The 22,450-nt window shown below is 46.6% G+C and overlaps 1 protein-coding gene across 18 annotated transcripts in view; it reads right to left on the bottom strand.

Annotated features, from left to right (window-relative positions):
* LYPD6B (LY6/PLAUR domain containing 6B) overlaps positions 1–22,450 on the bottom strand; it is a 165,710-nt gene that overhangs the window by 54,376 nt on the left and 88,884 nt on the right. For 9 of the 18 annotated variants that reach the window (XM_072789141.1, XM_072789151.1, XM_072789150.1 and 6 more), the window contains one exon: positions 20,678–20,857. The exons of 1 other annotated variant lie outside the window; for it this stretch is intronic. The gene's annotated coding sequence lies outside the window, so the exon portion shown is untranslated. Of the gene's footprint in view, positions 1–9,659; positions 9,907–10,557; positions 10,984–20,122; positions 20,352–20,677; positions 20,858–22,450 lie in introns of those variants that run through there. 8 more of the 18 variants (XM_072789152.1, XM_072789158.1, XM_072789157.1 and 5 more) reach the window with 5 other exon arrangements.

Below are 22,450 nucleotides of genomic sequence, written 5' to 3'. Positions count from 1 at the left end.
GAGGCTAGAGCACGAGGAAAAGTTAATCCACAGAACTGTATTTTGTAAGGTATTAAGCTATAGCCCGAAATGACTCATAAATTAGGTTCTGAGCATCTTAGTGGCCAAAGCAATGAAGAGACACAATCACACTGACTCTAAGATAAAGTACAATGTACACGCTTCATGAGTGTTAGCCTTTTTCTTGTTATTAAGAAATTTCTCCCAAGGTATTAGCCTTTCCTTCCTGGGGTAAATTCCCAAAGTGTTTTTTATCATTCACACTGAAGGGAGGGAGGGAAAGTAATTAATTAGAAGCGCCTCTAAGTATATATAGTAGGGAGTCTCTTTTTTTTTTTTTAAGTAGGGAGTCTCCTATCATGATTCTTACCGCATCCCTCAAGGAGACATATGATACGAAAGCACAATTCAATAGAGTGATTTACCAAGGCCCAAAAGAAGCCCAATATATGTTATTTCTCCCAATGAAAAGCTAGGTGGGAAGTGGGCTACACTGTCTAAGGCTGTAGTCCCTGTCAATGCCTGGAGTAAAGGTATTTTATACTGCTGATTGGGGGCCGATCCACAGAAAAACTGCCCTCAAACAGGCTTGTAAGTTCACGTAATACATAAAAAAAATAAAATAAAATAAAAAAAGTTCACATAATACATGTCTAAGAACGGTAAGATTTAATTTTCATATATTTGCATATGAAGAAGTCCTACATGCCCTTCCTGCATTGGAATCAATTTATTTATTTATTTATTTTTTTAAGATTTTATTTATTTATTCATGAGAGAGAGAGAGAGGCAGAGACACAGGCAGAGGGAGAAGCAGGCTCCATGCGGGATTCGATCCCAGGTCTCCAGGATCAAGCCCTGGGCTGAAGGCCAGCGCTAAACCGCTGAGCCACCCAGGGATCCCTGGAATCAATTTAAAAAACTATTTTTATTATGGTGAAATAGACATAAAATTTACTATTTTAACTATTTTTGAAGTGTGCAGCTCAGTGACATTAAGTATATTCACAATGTCATGCAACCATCACCACCACCACCCATTTCCAGAACTTTCTCATCATCTCTAACACAATCTCAGTACCATTAAACGAGTCCCCACCGTGGCCAACGCCACAGCCTCTGATAACCACTATTCTACTTCCTGTCTCTATGAGTTTACCTATTCGAGGTACCTCACAGAAGTGGAATTGTGTAATATTTGCTCATCTGGGCCTGCATCTAACTTATCATAACGTTTTCAAGGTCGTGCATGTTGTACCATGTCCCAGAACTCCATTTCTCTTTATGGCCGAATAATATTCCGGTGCTAGTCTATACCACCCTGGGTTTGTCCTGGCACGACTTATTGTGTAATTAACTCAACAGCTACTGAATGTTTGCCATGTGTCGAGTCTGATTTTTTTAGACGTTGACTTTATTCTAAGGACAGTATGTAAGAGTCAGAAGCGCGACTCCACAAGCAGCCAATTAATTGTATAAATCCCCGTTTCAGAATCAGTAGCAGCAGCAAGCAAACAAAAGTCTGGCTTGTTCTTCCCTAAGGGTTAGGGAAATCTCCCCCCACGATCTTAATTAATGTTCTTCATGTTTCAAGCTGAAGTGGGGTTAGAACATCCCGGCTCTGGGGCCGGTGTGCTCCGTAAGGCTCCATATCACGGTGCCTACAGCTTACCAAGTGTCATTCTTGACCTCCAACCCGGCGATAATGAGCTTCTATCTAAACAGCTGATGTCAAGAAGCCAGAGGAGCTGCAGTACTGTGAGGCTGCTTTCTATCCCTACAGATAAGGTACTCGGTCAGAATCAGCTGGAAAAGCACATCTCTCCCCTAACTAGCTTGCCGTCCATCAGCTTTTTATTTCTAGACACATAGACAAGGGAATAAGTCTTCTGTGTGGGCACACGGGTCCTAAGAAGCACACAGCGCCTTCCCAGCAACACAGTTTAATAGTTGAAAGAGAAAGCGAGAACCTGCACTCCACTCCGGTGTTCACCTTAGAGCGTATAAAAGGGCAGATGGCACGAGGTGGGGATGCCACCACACACCTGAGTTCGCAAAAGCGGCCCAGTGTGAGTCATCAAAAGATGTCTGCAGGAAGTTGATGAAAAACCACCACTTCTGCACACTGACAAGGGAATTCCAAGCAAAAAATCGAGAGCCATAGAGGATTTGGGCCACTTTGTTCAGCATAAACTTCTCAGCTGGGAGGATTTGCTGTCATCCCGGGTTGTTAACAATTGGCTGAGCTGAACTTCATCACCACTTTTGCGTTCAGTTAACTGGGAATATGTCATTCAACCAACAGAAATGGTTTTAGAAAAATATAGAGAATTTACCCTGGAGTTCCTCCTGTATGCTTTTTAATACTGACTTCAAAAGCAAGAGTTTTTTTGTAGATAAAAACAAAATGAACATGGTTAAGATTGTTCCTATTAGTATATAGGTAAACAGTCCGTTCCTCTGAGACAGGAGACATTTCCATGGGTTGTAGGAGCTGGCCCCAAACAGGCTGGAAGTAGGATGAACACAAAGGATCTCAAATTAGCCTAATCAGGAAACCTCAGAATGAGGAGACACTCAGTTCTCTTTCCCGAGTCATGACTCTCCCCCTCTTCTCAGGGCATCGGGAATAGGCATTTTGGGGGTGGATGAGGGGCATAGCTGGAATATGAAAGCTTCAACTGTGATTATCACTCTGATCCTCCAACTTGTGTTAAATTCATTCAAATCTTTCTCATGCGCATGTGCACATACACACACACAGACACACACATTCAGAAATGTCTTCCCATGGCATGGATCCATTTGTAAAGATAAGAACCCTGATAAAGTGGGGCGCCTGGGTGGTGCAGTCACTGCAGTTTTCTTGGTTTCAGCTCAGGTCGTGATCTCAGGGTCCTGAAATCAAGCTCCGCGTCAGCCTTTGCGCTCAGCAGAGTCTGCTTGGGTTTCTCTCTCCCTCTCCTTATGCCCCTCCACACCCCTTCAAATCAATCAATCAATCTTCAGTAAAATAAAGAACCCTGATAAAGCTATCAGTGTTCATCAGAAGTTATAAAATTAAGCTTGAACCTGGTAGAGAACGCCAATTCCTTTCTATTCTGGGCTGAATAGATTGTATCCTCTTCCCTCCCCCACCCCAATTCATATGTTGAAGTTCTAACACCTCAAGAACCTCAGAATGTGACTATGTTTAGAGACGAGGCCTTTGAATGGGGTGATTAAATTAAAATGAGGTTTGTTTTGTTTTTGTTTTTAGGGTGGGCGCTAACCCGATATGAGTGCCGTCCTTAGAAGAGGTAATTAGGACACAGACGTGTACAGTGGGAGGACCAGGTGAGGACACAGGGAGAAGACGACCATCTGCAAGTCAAGGAGAGAGACCTCAGAAGAAACCAAACCTGTCCACACCTTGACCTCAGACTTCCAGGCTCCAGAACAGTGAAATGAGAGATTTCTGCTGCTGTGATACTTGCCATGGCACCCCTTCCCTTTTTCCTCCCTTGAATGCCTATACTTCCAAGGAGGAGACTGTACAGGCAAGGACCCCCTGTCTCCTACCTCTCAAGGGGCTCCCTGTCATTCATTTCCTTATCCCCAACCAGGATAATCGATAAACCCAAAGAAAGTGACAAGTAGGAACACCTCCCAGACACCCTGAAGGCCCCTACTCTAAAACAGGGCCCCAGGGCCTGTCCCAAGACTTTGGACCTCCAAGACTCAAAGAGCTTTCTCTGCCCCCTTCCCAAATGCTCTCTGCCAACCAGAAGTCACCCTACAAACAATCTTGGGGATACTGTTCCCAGACACGGAGTCTTCATTTCTCTTGCCTCAATACCCAAGGCTGGTTCAGATGCCTTAACCAACTTTAATCCCCTCTCTTCTTGAAAAGAAAAGGACAGGTTGGGGGCCAAAGAGCCTTGCACATTACAGAAACAAGCCCAGAGCAAGAGATTATGAAGGATAAGAGGACTCCCAGTTGCTTCAAGACTTGATTCACATGTAATTACTTTCTCCTTCACTGGAGAAATCCATACAGGAGAGCTGCCTGATGTTTTGGTTAGTGCTGGGAGCCATGAACACCATAGTTTAATTCCTACTCTCCGTAGATAATGTTTGGCCTATGGCATAGGTAGGCATTGGGTCTGGCTCCAGGTGCTATGGCTTGAAACGGACTATACTGCACTGGGGTGGGGCGGGGGGTGGGGGCAGTCATACCAGATGGGACTAGGTTGATGGTGATAAGTCACCAGTGACAGAGGAACCAAAAGGGATCACCTCGCCTGTCCTCAGGTCCCAGCCCCATTAGCCTTCTCAAGCTCTTCGGTCTTGCTCTGGCCACCTCCCCAATCCAACACAAGCTTGACATGACTTTGTCTGGAATGTCCAGAGACAAATGTGAGATCTCCTAGTAGAAGTAATGCCCCCCCACCCAGCATCCCTGGGGTCAGCGGACAAGGCTCGTGGGTCCTCCTCAGACTACAGTGATGGGGTGGGGGATCCCATCCAGGGTGCATTCCAGCAGCGGGGGCCACCAACACTCAGGCTAACACTCACATCTGCCTAATCTCAGCCCCGTGGAAGAAAAAGGAGAGCAGACTGATGCAATTAGCCAGGCGAATGGGAACTTGTCAAACCATTTAGATAAGACAGTACTTGAATTTATTCAGTTCCCGTTCCCGGAGGGTGATTGTGCTTCCACCCCCTGCTGATTCTGTGGGCTGCACAGCACTTTGCTAGCAAGGAAATGAAAAAAGAAAGGATGATTTTTTTCAGCCTACAAACTCCAAGGCTCTGCATGTTAAATCAGCAGGCACCATGCCTTCAACCAAGGGGTAACTTGACCTTAATGGAATCAAAGGACACATCCTGTTGAGTGACTTTGTCACAGAATCTCAAACTCAGTGATGGATTTTTTAAATTTAAGTATCCAATTAATAAAAAATAAATAAAGATTCCTCATCCAGTTCAATCTTCCTTATACCTCTTAACAATTGATTACACATTCACCTTGCTAATGGCTCTGTTTCAATTATTGAGCTGAATCTTACTCATATTCTTTTCAGAGCCCAGCATAGCGTTGGACACAAAATGGAAACTTGGTAAAGGCTCAATTACTGATTGCTTCTTGCTTTTGAAATAGTTTTCCCTGTAAGGTAGCAAATCCACTCTCTCCCTGCCTCATGTAATCAAAAACACGCCTCGCTCCTCTCCCTGACCCTTACCCCCCTCACCAAACTCACAACAGCAACAGGATCTTCACAATGAATATCCACAGTGGATTCAGTGGATCATACAAAACAACAAAGTTACAGAGAGGGGTTCAAGGTTGGTCCATTCTTGTCCTGTTTTAAAATCTGAGCATCTCTGTATGTTTCCCAGGGCTGCCATAACACTACCACAAATTTAGTGACTAGCAACAGATGTTTATTCTCTGATAGTTCAGAAGGTCAGAAATCCAAAATCAAGGTGTCAGCAGGGTCGGTGTCTTCTGGAAGCTCAGAGAGAGCCTGTGTCCTCCTCCACATTCTAGTGGCTGCTGACACTCCTCGGTGTGGAGCTACATAACTGCTCGGTCTGCTCATGCCCTTTCCCTGGGTTTTTGGTCAAATCTCCCTCTCTCTTCTAAGGACACTTGGCTCTGGGGCCCACCCTGAAATACAGCATGAGCTCATCATAAGATCCTTCATTACATCTGCAAAGACCCTATTTCCAAGTAAGGGCACATTCACAGGCACTGGGGGTTAGGACTTAGATATATCTAGTTTGGGAGGGGGATATTATTAAACTCACTAAATATCCAAAGTCAGAACACATCATCTGTACCAGAAAACCCCATCTTCTTCCCAGTGCTCTTCTTCATATTAACAGGCTCGTTTCCTACTCAGGACCCAGGATGAACTCTTTGAGTCATGTTCAAGGGCCTTCACCCACTTGCTCCTGGGTTCCCATCAGCTCTGTAACTTGCAGTGAAGAAGTCCAATTCAATCAGTTCTATCCTACAAAAGTGCTTAATGCCTGTCTCCTCTTTCCCATGCCTGCTGCTTGACTACCTTGGCCCCAGCTTGAATCCCCAGTCTCCTTCCCAGCCTGCCAGCTTCCTTTCCTGACCATGCCACATGCTGCTGCTTTAAATAGAGCCCTATCATGCCACAACCTTGTCCCCAGGCTTTCAAATGAAGCCCAATCTCCATAGAGCCTAGCATCCAGATCCACTAGAATCAGCCCCAAACCCTCGCCCAGTCTTATTTTCCACTGCTCCCTTGCACTTGGTCCAAGGTCTGGTCAAATTGTTGAGGGTTCTTAAGTAGATTCTCAAAGGCCTCCAAGACTTTCAAGTCCCTCTGCCTAGAAGTATTCATTAATTCAACAAGCTTCTATCTTGACCTATGATCCCCTTGTCAATGTCTTACACAGAACAGCCCAACTCAAAAAACAACTCATCCATTAGTCTTTGACAAGTTTCATCAACCACACTGGATTCCTCTTTCTTTTAAAACTTAGAAGCCTGCCAGACAGATAAGGCATTCTCGTGCTCTCCACCCCTTAGTGACTTGAACACTTGTCACAAACCTCATGACCGAGTCTGAATGGAACTCTGTTCTACTCACGTACATCTTCCCCATAATCTAGCGCAGAGTCTTGCATACAACATGCACTCAGGAATATCTGATCAATAAAAGGTATATTGAGTAAATAAATAATACAGTCTCTACCTTCAAGCACTTATGTTTGGGGACAGGGGAGGATGTGATAAGCACAAAAGTGAGTAACAATGACTAATACAATACTGTAAGTATCATAGAAGTATAGGTGAAATTCTAGGGGAAATCCAGAAATGGAAGTTTTGAAAAGGGTGAGCATTTCCTAGAAGAAGCAGAACTTAGGAGAGGTCTTGAAGGAAACACAATATTTTGATGAGCAAAAGCAGTAAGCCAGGGAAGAGAATTAAGTACAGAAGAAGCAAAATCTCAAAAAGAGCCAAGTGAAAGCAAATGGCATTTTCCAGCTTCCATAAAGAAAGAGTAGAGCTTTCTGGCCTACTGACTGAGTGAATGGTGAGTAATGGAAAGCAAGCTAAAAAGCTAGGCCAGGGAATCCCTGGGTGGCTCAGCGGTTTAGCGCCTGCCTTTGGCCCAGGGCGTGATCCTGGAGTCCCGGGATCGAGTCCCACATCAGGCTCCCTGCGTGGAGCCTGCTTCTCCCTCTGCCTGTGTCTCTGCCTCTCTCTCTATGTGTCTTTCATGAATAAATAAATAAAATCTTAAAAAAAAAAAAAAGCTAGGCCAGCATCTCGAATGCTATGGCGAGGAATTTGAAATGGACTCTGTGGGAGATGGAAATCATGGAAGGCTTTCAAATAGGCGTGATGTGGTCACGTCTGTACTTTCAGGTGGGACCCCAGAGCCGACACCTGGGTACGTATCAGGATCATCTGCAGAGTTTCAAAATTGCTTAATACAGAAGGACAAGTACAAACAACAATATAACCCTCCTCATTCATAATAAAATCATGTTGATGTTTTGCCAGGGTGGCTTTAGGATTTTTAAGAGAAATAAACCATCCCTACCCTTGAGCTCCACCTTGTTCCCTTCCCCAGAAACAAACACTCCCTTCAGTGGATATCCTTCTAGTCCGTGTTTATACAAAGAAACATAGAGATATATGCATACATCTGTAAAAAAAAAAAAAATCACATAGCATTGCTCTTTGTGCTAGAAGCATAAATAATACATTCAGCAAATATTGCTCTAAATTTGCTTTACTCACTGGACTCATCCTGAAAAATTCAGATTCCAGCGTCTTAACCCAGAGCCAATGAATCACAATCACTGAGTAGAGGTGTACAGAAATACACCATCTTTAAAAACTCTCGGTTCATTTTGATGTCACTGGACCTGGACTGGGGCATTACAGGTGTAGAAGACCAAGTAGAGACAAGATAAAGCAGAGGCAGGAAGAGCTGTAAGAATGATCCTTCAAGCAGGGGTGCTGCAGTCCTAAAGACGGGCAATGCAAATGGAAACAAAAGACAGGGGACAGATTCTGAGGCCCTGGAGACTTGTGATGACTTTGCAGCCAATTAGAATCTGAGGCCCTAAGGACTTTAACTTGAATGAAGACCCTTAACAAACATGGAAAGCACGGACAGGAGGGCCGGTTGTGGGAGAGAAGATGGATTTGGTTTTCGACGTGTGAATCTAGGTTTCTGCAGGATCTTCACGTAAGCATCTGCAACAGGCATTTATAAGAACTAGATTAAATCCCGGGGGAGGGCTGGGGATCACAACGCAGATCCAGGATGGCCTAGTGACAGGTCACAGCTGTGCACATGGACCTGGCTATGTTCATTTCGGAAGAGAGAAAAGAGAGCCGTGGGCGGGTCCCTCGGGGATGCATATATATAGAATCTAGGAGAGATCACATAAGAGGAGCAAGCTGATGAGATAAAGCAGTGGCCGGGATCAAGATAAAGGAGAAAGGCCACTGGGATCAAGAAGCCACAGGAAAGGTCAAGGGTCAAGAATCCACCGTGACCTGTGTGTGATAAAGAGAAGAACGGAGAGACACCCGAGACTGGGGAAGCAGCACCCGTCAAGGAGCAGCAGTGATTGTGGCAGGACAAGTCACCGGGTGACGGGGCTTGAAAAATACCAGAGCAGCAATGTTAAGCTACTCTGTGTTGAAACTTGAAGCCAAAAAAGAAGAGCTGAGGGATAACTTGTAGGGTTCAGAACAGGAGGTGTGTACAGAAGGTGAGAAAGAAAACAGTGGTGAAGAAACTGGAAAGATAACAGTCTGTGGAATCCCTGAGAGGTTCGACACCTGAAGGCACCAGGTGACAGGAAGGCAGGGGTGGATCTTAGGTTCAAAGCAGAGATTATCTAAAAAGCACCTCCAGCGCCTCTCCTCATCCCTGTGCAGGCCAGGCATCTAACCCCACAGAGGACTAGGGCTCTGTGCTTTGGAAAAGTTTAACAAGAGGACGCTCTGGACTTCAAGGCAGTGGGATGAAGTGTAAAACTGAAAGCAGGGGAATTAGCAAGTCCACCCGCTAAACGAGCTGCTCCTCTGACAGTAGCATCCAACTTTAGAAAGACCTACATTCTCCCTCCCTGTGTCCCTTCATACTCCACCCCCCTCCTCCTCCCTTGGGAGACCGGACTCCTCTTCTCTGGGAAAGAGAAATACCCGTGTATACTCCCCATCCATCACCCACAGCAAACCCCCACCCACTGAATTTTCAGCCAAGATCACCAGGCCTTTGAGGAAAGCCTCCCAGGAAAAAGTGAAGCCAAACCAAACAGACAAGTAAATCACATGGAACTCAGAGACCCTACGTAAGATGAAGATTTCGTGACTATCTAGAACGGCCTGGAGAGGTATTAATTTGGCTGCATGGCTTTTTAAAATAATGACAGAAAAAAAAATCACACAAAAATCTATATTTCTAACTTGTCTTGAAAAATCAAAAGGTCTGGCAATTCCAGACTCACGTGGAGCCTGGAGGTAAGAGCAAGAAAAAGATAGTGTGGGAAAGTGTGAGCCCGGACATTTTTTCGAAGAGACGGTTCAGAGGTCTTCCCAGATTCACAGGGGTCCATGACCCACAAAGAAGGTAAGAGCCTTGAAACAGCCCCTCTTCCTTTCTCGTCACCTTCCTGGGAAGATGTAGCAGTTTGGGGTGCACCTGAATGCTTTCAGGAGGAACATCCACGATTCGCTGTGTTAAATCAACTCCCCACATGCAGCTGTCCAGTTCAAAGAGGAAAACGCAGAGCCCTCCAGGGGACGTGAGGATGGGGGCCTCGCACACAGACGTCACCCCGTTGCTGCTGGTGCATCGACACTGCGGAGACTAATGGGTCACGAAGGCTCTGCTCCTGCAGCCATCTGCAAATATCCTTTTTTTTTTTTTCTACACAGGAGGAGGGAGAAGCAGGCCCCATGCCAGGAGCCCGACGTGGGACTCGATCCCGGGACTCCAGGATCTTGCCCTGCCAAAGGCAGATGCCAAACCGCTGAGCCACCCAGGGATCCCCATGCAAATATCCTGAAGGAAAAACAGGAAGGATCAAAACGACTCCCAGCTCAAACCACAGGACTACTAGAATCGCGGACTTGATTAGAAAACACCCGCGTGGGATCCCTGGGTGGCGCAGCGGTTTGGCGCCTGCCTTTGGCCCGGGGCGCGATCATGGAGACCCGGGATCGAATCCCACGTCGGGCTCCCGGTGCATGGAGCCTGCTTCTCCCTCTGCCTATGTCTCTGCCTCTCTCTCTCTGTGACTATCATGGATAAATGAAAATTAAAAAAAAAAAAGAAAGAAAGAAAGAAAAAAAAGAAAACACCCACGTACACACGCACGTCGGCTCACACATACAGCCGTGATCGGCCACGCTGCCGTACCCAGTCCCAAGGCTTGCTGCTCACCAGACCCTTTGTTCTGACCGGAGGTAATCACAATGCAGAAGGAAGCTCCTGCCAAATAAGAATTAATTTAAATTCCTCCCAAAGCTTCTCAAGGGACAGAAGGGCTGCCCTGTAGAGATACCTTCTCCTGGGCGAATGAGCTGGATTATTCGGTTTACGACGAGCCAGAGGTGACTGAGTCGTTGGACACATAAAAGGCCTTTCTCCAATCGCTTCACCGTGGGGTTTCTGCTCTGTTTTGTTTTGAACACGTGGAGTTTTTAGCCACACAATGTTCCCCAAAGCTCCTGGAAGCAGAATAGGTGTTGGGGGCCGGGGCACAAGCTCACAGTAAGGCTCAGACGGAATTTGGGTCCCTGCTCTGAAGAACCACTAAGAGCTGGGACTGGACGTGCTCCTGTGTACGGTCCTGGCCCCAGACAGTGAGGGAGGAGCCCCTCACCTGACCGTCACCCAGGGTTGCCACTGCGGGGACGAGGCCCTGGGAAGACACCTGTACTCCAGATTCAGTTCTAGAATGTTCCACGTGGTTACCTCTAGGTTTTTGCCCTACCTGATGATGATGCTAGGAAATCTAAGATAACAATACTCTAGAAGAAAAGTTCTGCATCACTTTGAAAAATGTTCCTAGGGCCAGCAAGTAAGTAGGTATGAGGGTCTCCCAGAGCCACCGGCCCCCAAGCCTTGACTGCCTCTTCTCTGTTACTTGAGGGATTTTCCTGGAGTGGCTTTCCCTCACATGTCCTTGGGGTGGTTAATATTTGGGATTTCTCAGGAACGGCTCCAAAAGCTGTAGTTCTTGGGGCCCCTGGGTGGCTCAGTCAGCTAAGCATCCGACTCTTGATTTCCGCTCAGGTCAGGATCTCAGGGTCACGAGATCAAGTCCCACGTTGGGCTCTGCACCAGGCTTGGAGCCTGCTTAGGATCCTCTCTCCCTCTGCCTCTCTCCCTCTCTAAAAACAAAAACCAAAAAGCAAAATCCACAGTTCTCATATGACAGTGTGAAGCTCAGAGGCTCTGCAGTATCCTAGGGTCCTCTTTCTGGGTCTTCCAAATTACCGCTAACATGACTGTAACGGTTCACTTCAATCCCTCCAACAAGTCTCCACTGCTCTTCAGAGAAACGTGAAAACCCTGTCCCCCAGCCTGGCCTGGCCTGGCCCCTTGATCTGATGTGTCATTTGCAAATCTCTTCTCCCATCTGTGGGTTGTCTTTTAGTTTTGTTGACTGTATCCTTTGCTGTGCAGAAGCTTCTTATCTTGATGAAGTCCCAATAGTTCATTTTTGCTTTTGTTTCTTTTGCCTTCGTGGATGTATCTTGCAAGAAGTTACTGTGGCCGAGTTCAAAAAGGGTGTTGCCTGTATTCTCCTCTAGGATTTTGAAGGATTCTTGTCTCACATTTAGATCTTTCAACCATTTTGAGTTTATCTTTGTGTCTAGGGTAAGAGAGTGGTCTAGGCTCATTCTTCTGCATGTGGATGTCCAATGTTCCCAGCACCATTTATTGAAGAGACTGTCTTTCTTCCAATGGATAGTCTTTCCTCCTTTGCCGAATATTAGTTGACCATAGAGCTGAGGGTCCACTTCTGGGTTCTCTATTCTGTTCCATTGATCTATGTGTCTGTGTTGTGCCAGTACCACACTGTCTTGATGACCACAGCTTTGTAGTACAACCTGAAATCTGGCATTCTGATGCCCCCAGATATGGTTTTCTCTTTTAAAATTCCCCTGGCTATTCGGGGTCTTTTCTGATTCCATACAAATCTTAAAATAATTTGTTCTAACTCTCTGAAGAAAGTCCATGGTATTTTGATAGGGATTGCATTAAACGTGTACATTGCCCTGGGTAACATTGACATTTTCACAATATTAATTCTTCCAATCCATGAGCATGGAATATTTTTCCATCTCTGTGTCTTCCTCAATTTCTTTCAGAGTGTTCTGTAGTCTTTAGGGTATAGATCCTTTACCTCTTTGGTTAGGTTTATTCCTAGGTATCTTATGCTTTTGGGTGCAATTGTAAATGGGATTGACTCCTTCATTTCTCTTCCTTCAGTCTCATTGTTAGTGTTTAGAAATGCCACTGACTTCTGGGCATTGATTTTGTATCCTGCCACACTGCTGAATTGCTTTATGAGTTCTAGCAATCTTGAGGTGGAGTCTTTTGGGTTTTCTATGTAGAGTATCATGTCATCTGCGAAGAGGGAGAGTTTGACTTCTTCTTTGCCAATTTGAATGCCTTTTATTTCTTTTCATTGCCTGATTGCTAGGCTAGGACTTCTAGTACCCTCTAGCCCCTCCTCCCCAACCACCCTCCTTGGTGCTCTGTGCTCTGCTCACGCTGGCCTTCTTCTTGACCATCCATATCCCACATGCCATCCTGTCACGGGGCCTCTGGGCGTGGTGTCCCCCAGCCTACAGGGCTCGCCCAGCTCTCCTCTGGCCCTAAACTCTTACCCAGCATTTCTATTTCAGTTCACACGCCACTTGGCCTGGAAAGCCTTCTCGGGCCTCTCCCGTCATGTTGCCCTCCGTTTCGTGGAGGCTCTCGGGGCAGGCTGCTCGTCATTCGCAGTTCTACACTCGTGAGTGTGATCAAGTGACTGGTATCTGTCTCAGGCACTGGATGAAAGAGGAGACCGTGTCTGTTTGTTTTCGCCCCTTGCACCCCTGGGCACAGGCTGGAGGCTTCAACATCAGCTGGGTGTGTAGAAGCGTCAACCTCGGCAGGACGGTCTTCTCGCCTCTCCACTCACTTATTTTTACCTTCGGTCACTGGTTGCCTCTGCCCCTCATTCCACCTGCTGTTTGCTCAGAGGCCTGCCTCCCCGCCGCTAGAAACAGCCTGTGCACCTTCACTGATGCCCTCAGTACCCACAACATCTCTGTTTCGAGTGTCATCCTCCCTTTCACTGGGCGCCCCTCTGCTTTCGGCCTAGACCAGCACACTGAGGAGAGCAGTACCCAGCTTCCTGAGGTCCCTGAGGGGTGGACAATGCCAGCGTCACGGCAAGCAGGGTTGGCACCTCGTGGGACAGTCACAACGTGAAAAAGACATGGGCGTGAGGCCAGCAAGTAGATCCACCCTCCCTTCTCCCTGCCAGAGGTGGTTTGGAGGTGTCGCCCCTCCCGGCCACCCTCCTGGAGAGGTGCTGGGCTGAGTCCAGAGGCTACGGAGACACAGATACAGTTCTTCACGCCTTGTGGGGAGGTGCACCCAAGCAGCACCTCTCCCCATCTCCCTGGAACCCCTCGCACTCACACCTGGGCCTTGCATCTTCCAGAACAATTGTTGGTACCTTAGTTCTTCTCTACATTGCTTCAGCAGCTGGGCTGAGATCCTCTGATCTCCCCTGTATCCCCTAAAACAGCAACTACGCCCACAGCCCGGCCACATGGTACTCTGAGGGGAGCTGCTCACTCAGCGTCAAGTGAGCCAGCAAAGCTACTGGAACCTCGGCCTGGACGCACAACAGTCGGAGCTCACCATCCCTCTGCTTCATCCTGCGCTGGCCAGACCCACCAGCAGTGGCACTGATTTTCATTTTGACAAAGTCACTCTAAAACCGCCTCTCAAAATTGCTTGAAGGAGGGATCCCTTAAGAACCTGAGGTCAGACTCATGAGCCCTCTGCCCAGGTAAATGCACACGCATCAGTTTGCTTTCAGGCGACGGGTTCAAAGAACCCCTGAAGCCCCATCCACAGGTTTCATGTTAAGAAACTCTGCTTCAGAGAAACGAAGAGAAACACAACCAGCAGTGACAAGAGCAACTGAAGCCACATTTGATAAGCAGCAGATGAAAGAACAACTAAATCTTAAAAAAAAAAAAAAAAAAACAAGGAAGGATGATAGGGAAGCTGGTATATTTAAAGTGCAAGAGGTGTCAGATATTTGTTCTTGCAGTTCCTCGTCCAGGGGCGCCTTCTCTGACTCCCCCAGTCGGATTTAGCTGTGTCGCTATAGCCTGTGGGGGTGCCGGGTGTGCTGCAATTCTAACCCATAAACACTGGGCCGTCATCGAAAGGGCCAGATGGGGATCGGCTTGGCCAGAAACACATACACACACACCGAGGCGGTGGCAGGAGACCCCATACCCATCCCTGTTTTTTCTTTGCTTTATATAAATCATTTTCAGCTTGGGGCACCCGGGTGGCTCGGTCAATGAAGCATCAGACTCTTGGTTTCTGCTCAGGTCATGATCTCAGGGTCATGAGATCAAGTTCCGCATTGGGCTCTGCACTCAGCTTGCAGTGTGCTGCTTGAGTTTCTCCCCTTTTGCCCCTCCCCTGACTCATGAGCCCACACATGCGTGCACTCTCTAAAATAAATGGAAGGAAAGAGGGAGGGAGGGACAGAGGGACGGATGGACGGATGAGGGAGGGGGAAGGGAGGTAGGAAAGAAAGACTGGCGGGTACCACAGGCCATAGTTGGCCATCCCCATCCCCTGCACCTGACTGCAGCCACTGATGAATCAGCCCCCCTCCCACGGACTGTGAGCTCCCCCATGGTGAAAGTCATGACTTAGTCCACCCAGAGGTCCCAGGTCTAACAGTGATGGGTACATAGTCCAAGCTTAATCCATGCATATCAAATGAAAAACAAAACCTGCTCATCTTTCAAGACTGAGCTCAGTCCTTACCCTCCAGGTGGAATGGATCTTGCCTCAGCTGGCCATGCCTGCTGACCACTCTTAGGCCCTCCTCATGTTGGTACTGAGGTTGCCCACCAGCCAAAGAGACCTACAATGAGCGGCTTAGGCAAAAGACCCAGAGAATTCACCTCTTGCCAATTCTCGGGTTGATTCCTCACTTTATGTGAGACATACAATAACCACTCGCTACGTGTTTCCATTAAGTAGCCATTTTAAAAGTCCTATCTGAAGTGGGGATAGCTCCAAGAAAGCCGTTAAATATTCTCATGCAGCTGTTCACATCTTAGCATTTAATTAGTTATAATTGCAATTTTAAAAACAATTAAGCTCCATGGGTGTTATTTACTGCATCTCATGATGATTCTGTTTTTTAAGCTCCTCAAAAGAGAGTGGGATGGAGAGATATCTGGGTCTAGAAAGTACCAAGATTGAAAGGACAAGTTTTTGTCGTGCACAGTTAATTTCCTTTGCCATTCTTTTGGGGTGAGAGTGGGGTGGTTTAAGAAAACATCATTTTGCGATTTCTGAAGACACATTTCTAAAATCATCAAATGAGACAACCAAAACTTGGTGCTGCAGACCTGTGGTTTTCACTGATGTCCTCAGCACAGGAAGACCAACAGCCATTTCCCATGCAACATCCTTGCCCCATGAAAAACTCATGGGGATCCCTGGGTGGCGCAGCGGTTTGGGGCCTGCGTTTGGCCCAGGGCGTGATCCTGGAGTCCCGGGATTGAGTCCCGCATCAGGCTTCCTGCATGGAGCCTGCTTCTCCCTCTGCCTGTGTCTCTGCCTCTCTCTCTCTCTCTCTCTGTGACTATCATAAATAAATAAAAATTTAAAAAAAAAAAAAAGGAAAAACTCATTGGCATTGATGTTCCTAAAGGCAAACTGAAGCCAGAATTTACATAACACTAGCCGTGAAGTTGGGATGGAGAAACAAAGGGGAATTAAGGTATGTTCATGTTCTTGCTTTACCAGAAAGAAAGCTACCAATTAACTTAAACTAAATGGAAAATAAGTGATTTTATGAATATTAAAAAAAAAGATAGTCCATAAATGTAACATGGTGTATCCTAGATGGGATCCCGAGGTAGATAGAAGACATTAGGTTAAAAACTAAGGAAACGTGAACAAATATGGACTTTAATTATCATGCATCATCACTGATTCATTAATCTTGATAAATGTACCACATTAATGTAGGATGGTAATACAGGCAGGAAGTGGGTATAGGGTGTGTGGGAGCGCTACTAGTTTTTCAATTTTTGTATAAATCTAGAACTATTCTGAAATAAAAAGTTTAGTAATTTTGAAAAACAGAGGTAGTCCCTAAAGAATACAATTAAGATATGTAGCTTATAATCCATCAGGTAGAGAGGGAAAGGGTAAACTTTTGAGAATTTTAGTCCAAGAGAATGCAGGAAATAATACCAATATGGGGTACCGATGGGCAGCACAGCACACAGCAAGTACAGAAGAGGCAAAAATAAGGATTGATGGAGAGAGACAAGTATCATGTGGTTTCTCTCATACATTGAATATAAAAAATAGTGAAAGGGACCAGAAGGGAAGGGGAGGAAACTGAGTCAGGAAAAATTAGAGAGAAAGACAAACCATTAGAGACTTCTAACTCTGGGGAACAAACAAAGGGCTGCAGAAGGGGAGGTAGGCGGGGGAATGGGGTGACTGGGTGATGGGCACTGAGGGGGCACTTGACGGGATGAGCACTGGGTGTTACACTAGATGTTGGCAGATTGAATTTAAATAAAAATGTTTACAATGATCAAAAATAAAATAAAATAAAAAATAAGGACTGAATGCAAAGGATGCAGTATTTCTTATTTCCCTGATTAAATACTAGGCTGCTATGCCCCAACTCCCCTCACTCTCCTAACATTTTTCACTCCTATCCCAGGCAGCTTATTAGTGGTCTGTGATTAGGTCAGCCAATTGAGAAATATGAACTGGGTCTCAGGCAAAAGACCTGCAGAAAATGGCACGGGACCACGTTTCCTAAAAAGCAAGGACGTTTCTCAGCTGGGCCTCTGCAGACCTAGCACAGGACCTGCAGACTCAAGGTGCTCCACAAACATTTGGAGAGATTAGCTAGGCCACGCCCTGGCTGGCAGTGCGCCCCCCTGGGGGGCTCTTGTGAAGGCCAGCGCCCAGAGGGGCACCAACAGATTCTAGTTTAACTGATCTTGGGTGGGGGCCAAAACATCAGGATTTTTTAAAAAGCTCCCAGGAGGCTGTAACGTGCAGCAGGGTTGAGCATACAGGATAAGCCTATAAGATGAACTAGAGCACAGCAAGCCCGGGTATTAAGAAATCAGTTAACTTTTAGTACAATAGTACGGACGGGGGAATTTCAAATCATTACTATTTCCGCTTCCTCCAGCAGCTGTGATTCACCGTGCTCACCTCCAGCGGCTGAGATGTACTGTCTGCCTGTAATTGTGAAGCGCACAAGAACGGGACACTGGTGTCGCAGAACCTCCAAGGTCTGTTGGATGGTCAGGTAAGAAATGCTCCTTATGAATTCAGATAACATTTTTTTGAAGATTTTATTTATTTATTCATGAGAGACACAGAGAGAGAGAGAGAGAGGCAGAGACACAGGCAGAAGGAGAAGAAGGCTCCCTGCAGGGAGCCCGATGTGGGACTCAATCCCAGGACCCTGGGATCATGCCCTGAGCCGAAGGCAGACACTCCACTGCTGAGCCACCCGGGCGTCCCAAATTCAGATAATATTTTAGTCCTCAAAGAGGAAAGATATATTCTTAGGGGAAAAAAAAAAGCTTCCTAAAATGCAGTGACCCTCTCTCAAGAGCTGTTAGTACAACTAGACAGTATTAGCAAGAACATAGAGGAACATAAGAGAACAACATCAACTAATAGAATCTGACATTTCTAGAACAGTCCATCCCAACACACAACATCCATTCTTTTTCAATGCTCATGAAGCACAGACCGCGAGAGAACACGTCATGGACTATAAAACAAGCCTCTGCAAATGTATAAGACTTTCTATCAGCCAGAGTGTATTCTCCAACCACAATGAATCAAACCAGAAATCAGTAACAGAGAGATAACAGGCAAATCTCCAAATATTTGGAAACGAAGTAATACACTGTTAAGTGATCCACTGGTCAAAGGCAAGTCAAAGGAAATTTAAAACTATATTTAACTGAAAGAAAATGAAAATACAATATATCAAAATATGTAGAACAGTTAAAGCAGTGCAGAGAGGACAATTTGTAGCACTAAATACAACAATTAGAAAAGAAATGTCTCCAATCACCCCAATCTCCCACATCAAGAACCTAGAAAAAGAGCAACATAAACCCAAAGCAAGCAGAAGGGAGGGAATAATAAACTAAGTGTAGAAATCACTCAGAGGGGATGCCTGGGTGGCTCAGTGCTTGAGCATCTGCTCAGGGTGTGATCCCGGGTCCTGGGATCGAGTCCTGCATCTGGCTCACCGGAGGGAGCCTGCTTCTCCCTCTGCCTCTCCATCTCTGTGTCTCTCATGAATAAATAAATAAAATCTTAAAAAAAAAAAAAAAAGAAAAAGGAAGAAATCACTCAGAGATTCATGGGGGAGCATAAAGTGACCAGGAATCCAGGGATTGGAGCAACTGCAAACCAAGGAACGCCAACAAATGCCAGAAAACCATAAGATGCTATCGCCCAGGGAAGGATTCCTTCCACCCCACGGGATCCGGAGGGAGCGTGGTCCTGCTGACTCCCTGATTTCAGACTTTAGCCTCAGAACTGCAAGAGAATAAATTTCTAGGGTTTTGAGCCACCCAGTTGGTGGCACTTTGCTATAATAGGTCTAGAAAATAAAATGATCTTCTAATTAGGTAGACGGAGGGGGGAAAAATAAGAGAAAATTTGAGTAATCCAGCAAAAGGAGGAACTATTTTTTAAGTAGCAAAGGGGGAAAAATGGTTTTACATGACAAACACAAAACAGCAAAAAAAATACTCAAATACATCAGGAATTCAAAAATTACGGACATGTGAAACATTAGAATACAAGGTGCTGAATGGCTTTACAAATCTGATTCAATTATAGTCTTCCAATGACACCTCTAGAATAATAGAACAAAGTCACAGAAAATATATAAAAATGAAGAACATGAAAAAGATATACCAAAACCACCTGAAAGGAGAAAAAGCTGGTGTAGCAATATTTTTTTTAAAAAAAAATTTGTTTTTTGAGAGAGAGTGTGCAGACAGAGGGGCAGAGGTAGAGAAGCTGAGATGGAGCCAGAGGTGGGGCCCGGCCCAGGACCCTGGAGATCGTGACCTGAGCCAAAATCGGGGGGGTCAGATGCTGTAGCAATATTAGTATCAGAGACGAAAAGGAACAAATACATGCTTATAAGGCGTCAAGAAGAAATAACCACAGTCTTCCTGAACAGCACAGCCTACAACGATATCCGGTGAAAGCTGACACGTGCGAGGACAAACGGAAAAATGCACAGAGCGGGAGACTTTCTCTTGTGAAAGTCATAATCTGATGGCGTATCCAGAAAAAAACTACTAGGGTTACACATAATGGGAACTTAACTAGCAAGATTAATCTAAAATTGGGTTCAAAACCCTATTCCCAACAAATAGAATTCACTCTCCCCCTCCCCACCCCCCGCCGCCCCAAGGACTTGGGAGCGTGTATAAAATTATCCATGTACTGGGTCTCCAAGAAGTCTCAACAGGTTTCAAAGAATCATGGTCAAACGACATCTGGCAAAAACGCAGGATTGTTTACCTCTGATTGAGATTTCACTCTAAGACGTGCAAATAAAACTATCAGAGAATAGCATTCTTCACTTATGTTGCAAACACCAAAGAAGGGGTAATACGAGGTGTCGCTTAGGATGTGAGAAAACACGTATTCTCAGCCGGGGGGAGGGGGGGCTGTAAATGGATTCGATTTGGCAGTTTGTGTCCAAGTGAAGAGCTCCGTCCCCCTCTGCCCACCAACTCACTCCTAGGAATCCTTCCCATAGATACACTTACAAACGTGCAAAGAGAAGACCCTGCGAGGATTTTCATCACGGTAGTGACCCTGACGCAAAATACAAAAACCGTAATGGCCATCAACGTGGGAAGGATTCAACTGTGGTCTTGTCCGGTAATGAGCGTTGACAAGAGTGAGGCAAGGCTACGCTTAGGCCGCGGAAGAGCTCCAGAACCTGCAAGCGTGCGACAGCCCATCTGGTCACGTGGTGGTGGTGCTGGTGGTTGTCTAAGAGAGGGGAAAGGAATTTGCTAGAAATGCCTTTGGAGGCATGGAGGAGGGTCAGCAGTGTATCCTCCAGACTGAGAAGGCCCTTTAAAACTGAAAAATCGGGGCGCCCGGGGGGCTCAGTGGTTGAGATCGGCCCAGGTTGGGATCCCAGGGTCTTGGGATCGAGTCCTGCATCGGGGTCCCTGCAGGGAACCTGCTTCTCCCTCGGCCTGTGTCTCTGCCTCTCTCCCTCTGTGTCTCTCATGAATAAATAAATAAAATCTTAAAAAAAAAAAAAAAAGAAAAAGAAAGAAAGAAGAAAAATGAGGCAGGCGTGTGCGTACCCTTTACGTGGAGCTGTATTCCGGGTTCCTCACAGACGGGGCAGGAGGGCAGGCAGGCAGGCGATGGATGGAAGCAGTACTGTGCAGCTCTTCTCCTCACCGCAGTCCCCAAGGCTCATGGAGCGAGGGCAGGGTGCTGAGGACTCCCAGGGTAGCTCTCTGCAGTGGCACCATGGGCACCTCGGGGGAGAACAAGGTGAGCGTCAACGACGGAGTCCGTGGTGCCAGCCAGCGCTCCTACCGTCTCCACATTCTAGAAACACCCCGTAGCACAATGCACAGCAGACCACGTAGCGGCTTCCTTCAGGCTTCTTCCCACTAGAGCATAGCAGCCGCATGTTTACCCTGTTCGCATCGTGCCATTTAACTAAACAGAAAGCCTTTAGTCACATTATTCATTTAAAACACGGAATCTAAATAAAATGCAGTCTCTAGTGATAGGCCTAATGAACTGCAGAAATTCCAGATTCCTTTGTGTGTTCCCTTCAAATTCCTTTTCTGATGAACTGTCAGGGCTGACATGTCTGTGCAGTTAAACCAGCAAACACGTTCGGCAAGGTTTCTAAGAGGTTCATTATCTGACCGGTATACGTAACGGTGCTCAGTCAAACACTGGCAGCAGAACCAGCAGAGACAGATGGAGGCTGCTTCTGTTCATGCAAACCAACTGGATGGATCCCAGCCACCTTCTGATCCCCCTCTACCTACCTACTCCCAAAGGCCACATCGACGGCCTTCTGGCCCTGCCTCAGGACCTTTGCATGTGCTATCCTGCTCCCTGGAACGATCCCATCCCCTCCTACTCCCACCAGACGGTCACACTGCTTACTCCCTGGATGCACCCAGGTCTCTGCTCCAATGTCACCTATTCAGAAAGGCCTCCGCCGACCAGCTGAGCTACGACAGGGGGCCTTCCCAGACCCTCCCCATCTCCCGACCAGCTTTACTTCTTTTTTCCTTCACTTATGACAACCTGACACAATTTCACTACTCGTCTATTTGCTTCCCACGCTACAAGATAAGCCCCATGAAAGCAGGGCTGACTAGTCCAACAATCCCTTGCAGCGCACACTAGGCACTAAATAAGTGTCGCAATTTAAATAAAATTTGCATATGGTAAGTCTACAGCATAGTTTCATATTTTGGCCGAACCCTATCTCACGTAAATCTATTTTTTCCAACGGCAGCTTTTCCTCCTTTTCCACCTAGGCAACAACGATCAGAAACAGGGCGGACAGAGAAGACTTCTCTCTGGAGAAAGAGCAGCCTCCAGAACGGAGGACGAACTTGTGCCACGACGCTGGGTTCCGCTGAAGCTCCCCCGGTAACACGCTAGAAGCTCAGAATCGGCATCTGCTTCCTCGGCCGTCTAACCGTACAAGTTAGTGGAAACCTCCTCACACGGTATGGGGAATAAAAGCCCCAGTGCTAGGGAAGTAGTCTGAAGGGAGGAGTTTAAAGAAGTTATTTGAGGGACACCCCGGTGGCTCAGCGGTTGGGCGTCCGCCTTGGGCTCAGGATGTGACCCCCGGGTCCTGGGATCAAGTCCCGCACCAGACTCCCTGCATGGAGCCTGCTTCTCCCTCTGCCTGCGTCTCTGCCTCTCTCTCTCTCTGTGTCTCTCACGAATAAATACATACAATCTAACAAAAATCAAAAAAATAGGGATCCCTGGGTGGCGCAGCGGTTTGGCGCCTGCCTTTGGCCCAGGGCGCGATCCTGGAGACCCGGGATCGAATCCCACGTCAGGCTCCTGGTGCATGGAGCCTGCTT

This window comes from Canis lupus, chromosome 20 (assembly GCF_048164855.1).
Source record: "Canis lupus baileyi chromosome 20, mCanLup2.hap1, whole genome shotgun sequence".
NCBI classification, from domain to species: domain Eukaryota; kingdom Metazoa; phylum Chordata; class Mammalia; order Carnivora; family Canidae; genus Canis; species Canis lupus.
Note: the sequence above shows the minus strand (reverse complement) of the source record. Positions and strands in the feature narration are given on the sequence as shown.